We start from the raw sequence: 9,764 nt of genomic DNA on the forward strand, positions 1-9,764 counted from the left end.
TCCACAAATTACCTGAAAGATTGGGGAAAATGTGTAGCTAGCGATGGACATTACTTTGAATAAAGCACTTTTGATGTTTCTCTTGAAATTATCGTGTTTTCTTTGATTACAAAATCCACATTATTAACCGGTACAACTAGTATATACCTTGGTTGAAGGCTGGATCCCTGGCCCTGGTCAGGGTGTGAACTGGAGGCAAACAAATGATTTTTCTCTTTCACATCAATGTTTTCCTCCCTCTCCCCTCCTCTCCGTTCTCTCTCCGTTCTCTCTCCGTTCTCTCTCCGTTCTCTCTCCGTTCTCTCTCCGTTCTCTCTCCGTTCTCTCTCCGTTCTCTCTCCGTTCTCTCTCCGTTCTCTCTCGTTCTCTCTCGTTCTCTCTCGTTCTCTCTCGTTCTCTCTCGTTCTCTCCCTCTCCCTCTTCCACTAGCTCTAAAAATCAATGGAGCCCTAGCCAGTTTGGCTCAATGGATAGAGCATTGGCCTGCGGACCAAAAGGGTCCCATGTTTGATTCTGGTCAAGGGCACAAACCTCAGTTGCAGGCTCCTCCCAAGCCTGAGCCCTGGTTGGAGCTCGTGCAGGAGGCAACCACTTGATATGTTTCTCTCACATCGATATTTCTCTCTGTCTTTCCCTGTCTCTTCCACTCTCTCTAAAAAAATCAATAGAAAAATATCCTTGGGGGAGGATTAACAACAACAACAACAAAAACAACAACAACAACAACAAAAAACAAACGCAAAAAAGTAGGGTTGTAGAAAACTAAAATAGGATTTAGAAAAATAAACAGAAGCAAATATAAGGTTGCTCCGAGGACTATGAGAGGTTATTTCCCCTTTTTATTGTTTCAAAAATATATTTTCATTAATTTCAGAGAGGGAGAGGGAGAGAGAAAAACATCAATGATGAGAGAGAATCATTTATCTGCTGCCTCCTGCATGCCCCCTACTGGGTATCAAGCCCACAACCAGGGCATGCGCCCTTGACTCTAATCAAACCCAGGACCCTTCAGTCCCCAGGTCAATGCTCTATCCACTGAGCCAAACCAGCTAGGGCTCCCCTTCTCCTTATTAATACTTTTGGAAAAATTGAAATCACTGTAAAAGGGGAAATTACTAAGGCCCTTGTAGATACTGGGGCTACTTTATCTGATCTTAAACCCTCCTCAATTAAGAAGCACTCTCCCTTGGAGTAAAGCTTCTATACAAATGGTAGGGACAGGTAAATCAGAACCAGTTCCCTTCTAGTTAGGGAATGTTATGGGGCAATATACAGGATGTCCCAAAAAATGTATACATACTTTAACAGCTGCTAGCTCAATTGTTGTTTCTTTCTTTTCAAATTTAACCCATTGAAATTAATTATTCAAAGTGTGTATACATTTTTTGGAGACATCCTGTATATATATATATATATATATATATATATATATATATATATATATATTTATATATATTTTAAAAATTTTATTGATTTCAGAGAGGAAGGGAGGAAGGGAGAAAGAGAGAGAGAGAGAGAGAGAGAGAGAGAGAGAGAGAGAGAAACATCAGTGATGAGAGAGAATCATGGATGGGCTGCCTCCTGCACACCCCACACTGGGGATCAAGCCCGAAACCTGGGCATGTGCCCTGACTGGGAATCGAACCCTCACCTCCTGGTTCATAGGTCGACGCTCAGCCACTGAGCTACGCCGGCCGGGCTACCCTGTATATTTTTATTAGTTAAATCTGCCCCAATTCACCTGATAGGGTGATATTTTCTTTTCTTTTTTAAGTGAAAGTGAGTTTATTAGTGAAGCAGTGAGATAAAGAATGGGTCCCTTCACAGACAAAGCAGCTGAGATTTCCTTGAAATCAAGGATGGCCACATATCCTTTTCCAGAAGGGTGGAATGTGTTTAGAAGTAAATTATTCAGATACTGAATTGGGAAAATAATGATTTTAAAGGAACCCCATAAGAGGAAACTGATCTTGAAACTGACTGAAGGTTTGTTATAGGTCATTCCAATACAACTTTAGGCCTTTTCCAGTCATGACTGTCCTTTATGCACGAGCTGGAATTTAGTCCACTATGCAGGATTACTTCTTAAATGGGGGCTTGTAACTTTAAGTATGAGGCCTGTAATTCTCCTATCCTTCCAGTAAGAAACAAAAACACTGAAATGGGAAAGGATGGAGATTTGTACAGGATCCCCTACCTATCTGGGGAGGAGCAGGGGGTGGGAGTGGGCAAGACTAGTTCCTGGTGAGTAGGGCCCCATGTGAGAAAATGGGAAACTTGAGGCCTACAATGGAAGCAGGCAGGGTAGGGGCCTCAAACCCCTCCTGCCTGCCTTCCTGTGCCCCCTTAGGGGGCTGCCCAGCCTAGTGCAGGGGCTAGGGAGGCGGGGAAAGAAGAACAGAGGGTGTGAGCTGCACCTGGGGAGACACAGGTAGTTTGGGGCATCTTGGGGCCAAGCAGTCCCATTCATTGGACACACCTGTTGCTGCCGCCAGTCAGCAGCAGGTGTGGCCAATGGATGGGGCTCTGGCCCCTTCAAGGCTAGGGGAGCCCTCCAGGGTAGCCAGGCGGTGCCCGGAGTGACTTGTGGGGCTGGGGGCTGAGGCCTGGCCTGCCCTGCCACCCGCAGCCCAGGGGACGTCTCCTTGGAGCTGAGCCAGCGCCCAGAACATGGGGCTGGGAGCCCCAAGGAGAGGACCTTCTTACTTTAACACAAAATTATCGTGTAACTTTCATTGTATTTATTTATGTATTTTTAAAGTACACCCTTTAAAATTAGCCTTATGCATGTCTTCTTTTTGAAATATATATATTATTTCAGAGAGGAAGGGAGAGGGAGAGAGAGAGAGAGAAACATCAATGAAGAGAGACAATCATCGATCGGCTGCCTCCTGTATGCCCCGCACTGGGGATGGAGCCTGCAACCCGGGCATGTGCCCTTGGCCGGAATCGAACCCGGGACCAGTCCCCAGGCCGATGCTCTGTCTGCCCAGCAAACCGGCGAGGGCGTGTAACTTTTATCTGAAAGGCGAGAAGACACATTGCCATCCTGTCCCAAGTCACAGGCTAGTAAAGGACAGTGTGACACCCTTGCTCAGGGCCCAGAGGGGCCTCTGGAAGCCCCACCGGCCCCGCACCCCGGTCGGGCGTCTCCCCTCCCGCATCCCCAGCTCCCCCACAGCCCGCACCTTCTCCTCATGATGGAAGTCCACGACCTACTCCCCCCGGAACCAAGCGCTGCAACCAGCCCCTAGCACCAGCTGGCACAGGATCTGACACTTCGCGAGCCATCAGGCAACCACAGGGCTTTTAAAGCAAGCCCCACAGCGGAGCAGGCCGGAGATTGGTGCTCCTTCCTGTCGCTCCTCGCCAAATCCCGCCCTCTCCCCGCCCCCAGCGGCCCCGTGCAGGTTTGATTCCAAGTGCACTCCATTGCCTGGAGGGGGGAAGAGCATAGGAGCCCACTGCCCAGGTGCTGCGCATAAAGGCTTTGCTCCCAACCAGCGGGGTGTGGCCTGCGCGGGTTACTAGAAAGGCCTGGAGCCTTGCTTCCCTAGCTCATCCTTGCAGCGAGCCTGGGAACTGATCTTTGGTGGCAATATTCCCCAGATGTAGGAAAAAGTGCCCTAAAGGGCAGGGAGCCCTGCTCAGGGCCAGGAACTTTCTAGACCAGTGATCCCCATAATTCCGTTCAGTGAATATGGTCCCCCTTTTACAGAGCCAGGCAACTGTCTCTCAAAGGTTTATTAGCTTTTTCACAACGGGTTTGCCGACCGAACACAGGTGTCGTGAAAACCACCATGAAATCAAACCCAAGATGGGAAAGGAAAAAAGACTCACATCAACATCGTCATTATTGGACATGTGGATTCCGGCAAGTCTGCCACTACTGGCCATCTGATCTACAAATGTGCAGGGATCCACAGAAGAACCATGGAGAAATTTGAGAAGGAGGCTGCTGAGGTGGGGAAGGGCTCCTTCAAGTATGGTATCACCACTGATATCTCCCTGTGGAAATTCGAGACCAGCAAGTATTATGTGACCATCATGGATGCCCCAGGGCACAGAGACTTCATCGAAAACATGATTACAGGCACATCTCAGGCCGACGGTGCTGTCCTGATTGTTGCTGCTGGTGTTGGTGAATTTGAAGCAGGCATCTCCAAGAATGGGCAGACCCGTGAGCATGCCCTTCTGGCCTACACACGGGGTGTGAAACAGCTGATTGTTGGTGTTAACAAAATGGATTCCACTGAGCCGCCCTATACCCAGAAAAGATACGAGGAAATTGTTAAAGAAGTCAGCACCTACGTTAAGAAAGTTGGCTACAGCCCTAACTGGTTTGGCTCAGTGGATAAGAGTGTGGGCCTGCGGACTCAAGGGTCCCAGGTTTGATTCCTGTCAAGGGCATGTACCTTGGTTGCGGGCACATACCCAGTAGGGAGTGTGCAGGAGGCAGCTGATCGATGTTTCTCTCTCATCGATGTTTCTAACTCTCTATCTATCTCCCTTCCTCTCTGTAAAAAATCAATAAAATATATTTAAAAAAAAAGAAAGTTGACTACAACCCTGACACAGTAGCATTTGTGCCAATTTCTGGTTGGAATGGTGACAACATGCTGGAAGCCAGTGCTAATATGCCTTGGTTCAAGGGATGGAAGGTCACCCATAAAGATGGCAATGCCAGTGGAACCACACTGCTTGAAGCTCTGGATTGCATCCTGCCACCAACTTGTCCAACTGACAAGCCCCTGGGTCTGCCCCTCCAGGATGTCTAAAAAATTGGTGGTATTGGTACTGTCCTTGTGGGCAGGGTGGAGACTTGTGTTCTCAAGCCCGGCATGGTGGTCACCAGTCAATGTTACAACTGAAGTAAAGTCTGTTGAAATGCACCGTGAAGCTTTGAGTAAAGCTCTTCCTGGGGACAATGTGGGCTTCAACGTCAAGAACGTGTCTGTCAAAGATGTTCGCCGTGGGCAAAGTGGCTGGTGACAGCAAAAATGATCCACCAATGGAAGCAGCTGGCTTCACAGCTCAGGTGATTATCCCCAACCACCCAGGCCAGATGAGTGCTGGATATGCACCTGTGCTGGATTGTCACACAGCTCACATTGCTTGCAAATTTGCTGAGCTGAAGGAGAAGATTGATCATCGTTCTGGGAAAAAGCTGGAAGACGGCCCCACGTTTTTGAAATCTGGTGATGCTGCCATCGTTGATATGATTCCTGGCAAGCCCATGTGTGTTGAGAGCTTCTCTGACTACCCTCCTCTGGGCCGTTTTGCTGTTTGTGACATGGGACAGACAGTTGCTGTGGGTGTCATCAAAGCAGGGGACAAGAAGGCAGCTGGAGCTGCAAAGTCACCAAGTCTTCCCAGAAAGCTCAGAAGGCTAAATGAATATTATTCCCAACACCTGCCACCCCAGTCTTAATCAGTGGTGGAAGAACGGTTTCAGAACTGTTTGTCTCAATGGGCCATTTAAGTTTAATAGTAAAAGACTGGTTAATGATTACAATGCATCGTAAAACCTTCAGAAGGAAAGGAGCATGTTTTGTGGACCATTTGGTCCTTTGTGTGTGTGGCAGTTTTTAAATTATTCGTTTTTAAAATCAGTACTTTTTAATGGAAACAACGTGACCAAAAATCTGTCACAGAATTTTGAGACCCATTAAAATAACAAAGGTTAATGAGAAACCTGTGTGTTCTTTTGGTCAACACTGTAACTTTCTGTTACACTACTTAGGTAAAAGACTTCAGGATTGCCAGGACCTATTTCCAGTGTTATATCTGCTGATACTTTACAATTGGATAGTTCTGTTAACATTTTTTTCTGGGTGGGAACTTCAGGGATTTTTTTGGGAATTTTTTCGCCACTGAATCACCTGTCTCTTCATGGTAAAAGCTATGGGAAAGGGGATCTGTTGGTGTAACACTAAATAGATTAGGACAGGTAAGCAGAGTAACTTTGTGTTTGTAAACTAGTTTGTAAAGGCCACGTGTTAACATGAAATTTTGTAGTTACATCAATATTGAGTAAATTTGTTGGTATGTAAAACTTTAGTTTTCCAGTTTTACTGGAATGTGAATTCACATTTACACATGCTGAGGTAGTTTAAGAATCTTAAGTGAGGTGTTTGTTTTTTTTTAAATATATTTTATTGATTTTTTACAGAGAGGAAGGGATAGGGATATAGAGTTAGAAACATCGATGAGAGAGAAACATCGATCAACTGCCTCCTGCACACCCCCTACTGGGGATGTGCCCACAGCCAAGGTACATGCCCTTGACCAGAATCGAACCTAGGACCCTTCAGTCCACAGGCCGACGCTCTATCCACTGAGCCAAACCAGTCAGGGCTTAAGTGAGGTTTGAATAGTATTGAGCACTGTCTTGCTGCAGTTATTGTATCCAAATTCTTGGAAAAATAAATTGATGCTGGGAAAAAGAAAGGTTTATCAATCACTTTTCTTCAGAGATTTTTGGTTACACATTATCCTGGTATGTGGATATCTTATAATTCAACTATTTTATATTGATGGATACTTAAATCACAATTTTCACAAATAAATGTCTTTGGACATAAATCTTTGCATCATGCATTGTTCTAAGGTTGATTCCTACAAGGTAACTACTGCACACTCCCTTTCCAGAGAGGTTAGTTATTCACTGGAGGCCCGGTGCATGCAATTTGTGCACAGGTAGGGTCCCTAGGCCTGGCCAGTGATTGGGGCCCAGCACGGCCTTCCTTCTCCCCTTCCTGTCCCCCCGCCCCCCTGCTATCAGCTGCCAGCTGGGGCCTTTCTTCATTCCGCCCCCTAGCTGTCAGCACACGTCATAGTGGGTGGTCGAACTCCCAGTCGGTAGAAATCCCAAGGGGACAATTTGCATATTCGCCGTTTATTATATAGGATGTGCCCCACCCACGAAGCGAGCCTCACCTGCAGAGCACCTCCTCTCAGCCTGGGCAGCTCTGACCACTGCCCTCCTTTTAAACCTCTTCGTTAGTTTCATGGAAAAGTGGCATTTCCTTCTTCACACTTGCTTAATTACAACTGAAACCGCACCTATTCCCCCTGGGTATTGGCCAACTGCAACTTCCAGAAACTATCTCCCTTTGCCCTTTCCATGAAGGAAAAGTAAAGGATGCTTGCTTGCACTCAGGCCCCCATTTTCCTTTTGTAAGAACCTCCACTCTCCCTCTGGGGGGCACACCTGCACCTTTCCCTTCCTCTACCCCCAGGTGCACTGCCTTTACCATCCTCCCTTCTAAGCTCCAAGGGCCTCTCCTTTACCTCTATGACTTGTTTCCGAAGCCCATTGCTTCTGTGGATTACTTCTTCTACCTCTGTGATTTTCCAAATAAATGTTCTCTTATTTTTTAAAAAAAGTAACAATAAAATAAAATAAAGAAGAACAACCTCATTGGTGCTTTAAACATCCTTTAACTTGTCAGCAGTGTGCCCAACATTTGCCCCACTCATATAGTGGCCCTTAGGCACCACGTTTAAATTTTATCTTATTCTTTGTTGCTTAATTTGCCAGTTTTTCAGGAAGCTTCAAAAATTTGGGATCCTTACACATGTACCCAGGCCAGCTTGGTAAGGATGCAGAGATAAGACAATTTTGCTATCATGTCCTTTACGCTATAGTTCTGAAGCAAACCAGGTCATAGATTCATTGGATGATGGGCACTCTGAGCATATGCTCAATGTCTAAAACACTGTGTAGCCGAAGCTGGTTTGGCTCAGTGGATAGGGTGTCAGCCTGCGAACTGAAGGGTTCCGGGTTTGATTCCCGTCAAGGGCACATGCCTTAGTTGCAGACTCCTTCCTGGTTCTGGTCCTGGTTGGGGGCATGAGGGAGGCAACCAATCGATGTGTCTCTCTCACATTGATGTATCTCCCTCACATAGGTGTCTCTCCCTCTCCCTTCCATTCTCTCTAAAAATCAATGGAAAAAATATCCTCAAATGAGGATAAAAAAAAAAAAGAGAGAGAGAGAATTTCAAGAAGGAAAGCATGGTCATTAATGAAATCAAGTTAGTAGAAGACAGAGAGGCCACAAATAGATGTGGTTACAGTTCACAATTTTTAAAAGGTAAAGGGAGAGGAAGGCCACTAGAACCAGCAATTAGGAGGGCACTGGTGGCTTGTATAGGAGGACCATTGCTGACACCCGAAACTGCTCTAACAGGGGACACAATCTTTCATTCGGTACTAAAAAAAAAAAAAAAAAAAGCTGAAAACTAAACTGCCTCCTTAATTTGAAACAATAACAAACACTTTTATAAAAATCCTCACTAAGGATATTTTCCATTGTTTTTTAGAGGGAGTGGAAGAGAGAGGGAAAGACAGAGAGAAATATCAATGTGTGAGAAACACATTGATTGGTTGCCTCCTGCACATGCCCAGACCAGGGCCAGGCCAGGAAGGAGCCTGCAGCCGAGGTACATGTCCTTGATGAGAATCAAACCCAGGCCCCATGAGTCCACTGGCCAGTGCTCTATCCACTGAGCCAAACCGGGTGGCAACAGACACTTTTTTAAGTGTAAGGAGTCACAGAATTTTAGAAATGGAAGGGTGCTTACTGATCATCTATCTGATCCATCTCCTCGTTTTATGGTTCTGAAAACTCCAGTAACAGGGCGAGTTTCCAAGAAGACCCAGAGCAGACCCAGAGCAGGCCCAGAGCCACGACGGTCCAATCCACGGAGCATGTGAAGCCCCCCGGGGAACCCCTGTGCTTCACGAGCAAAGATGGAAGGGCTGGTCCAGCACGAAACACATAACATTGAACGTAGAGGCTTTATTTACAATGGGACTCAAACAGGATGTAGCCAAAGATCCTCCTCCTCCATGTCTTCTCAGCATGGGCTGTACTTCATCACCAAAACAGGAAAACATCCTTGGGCAGGGTGACTCCCTCCTCTGATGTATCCCCTAAATCCCAAACAAGTCCCGTTGCCCAGCCCTGAGCAGGGTGGCTGGGGGGACACGGACTCGGCAGCTGCGCCCCCTCCTCAGCCCCTGGGGAGTGTGTCCAGGGGCAGCTTCAGGCTTTCACCTCGCTCATGGCCTCCATGAGGCGAGCGCTGTTGGTGACTGCTGTCGTCAGGAAAATGAACCTGTACCCTGAGGACCAAAAGCACCAGCCAGGTGAGCACCAGCAGATCAGTGGCCCCCAACACGGGCCACACTACATAGAACCCCTCCACAGCCGGGCTGGATCCAAGAACCAGTTCACAGGCTCGGGGCACAGTGACTGGCCACGCCCTGGAACTGGGCTCCTAACTCTCCAGCCCACAGCAAGCGCTACCCAGAGGGCAGCAGAGAACCTTCCCGAGTGCTGCCCTTTGCAGCCCAGAGCCCGTCCACGACCTGCTGTCACCCTTCGTTCTCGCTCAGCTTTCTCTCTGCCCAGGAACCGCAGGGCTGAGATCTCCGAGAAGGTGCAGCCCCCCAGGAACACCTCCAGGATGAGGTGCAGGGCCTCGCTGGGAGCCTTGTCGTCCTTGGTCCCGCCTGTGGGGAGCAGACCAGACTCGCCTTTTTGTTTTTGTTTTTGTTTTTTTTTTTTTTTTAATCCTCACGTGAGGATGTTTTCCCATTGATTTTTAGGGAGAGGGGAAGAGAAAGGGAAAGACCGAGAAAAACACACTGATTGGTTGCCTCCTGCATGTTCCCCGACAGGGTCTGGTCCAGGGAGGAGCCTACAACCCAGGTACGTGCTTTTGACCGGAATCAAACCCGGCACCCTTGGGTCC

At 47.4% G+C, this 9,764-nt stretch overlaps 1 pseudogene across 1 annotated transcript; it reads left to right on the forward strand.

The window, feature by feature from the left end:
• Nucleotides 1-1,208: 1,208 nt before the first annotated feature.
• LOC308239044 (elongation factor 1-alpha 1-like) lies at nucleotides 1,209-5,397 on the forward strand (annotated as a pseudogene). The gene is made up of 3 exons: nucleotides 1,209-1,221; nucleotides 3,818-4,360; nucleotides 4,579-5,397. The product of its transcript is annotated as an elongation factor 1-alpha 1-like (transcript).
• Nucleotides 5,398-9,764: the final 4,367 nt, after the last annotated feature.

The sequence above is a fragment of the Plecotus auritus genome (genome assembly GCF_963455305.1).
Source record: "Plecotus auritus genome assembly, chromosome: 15".
Taxonomy (NCBI): Eukaryota; Metazoa; Chordata; class Mammalia; order Chiroptera; family Vespertilionidae; genus Plecotus; species Plecotus auritus.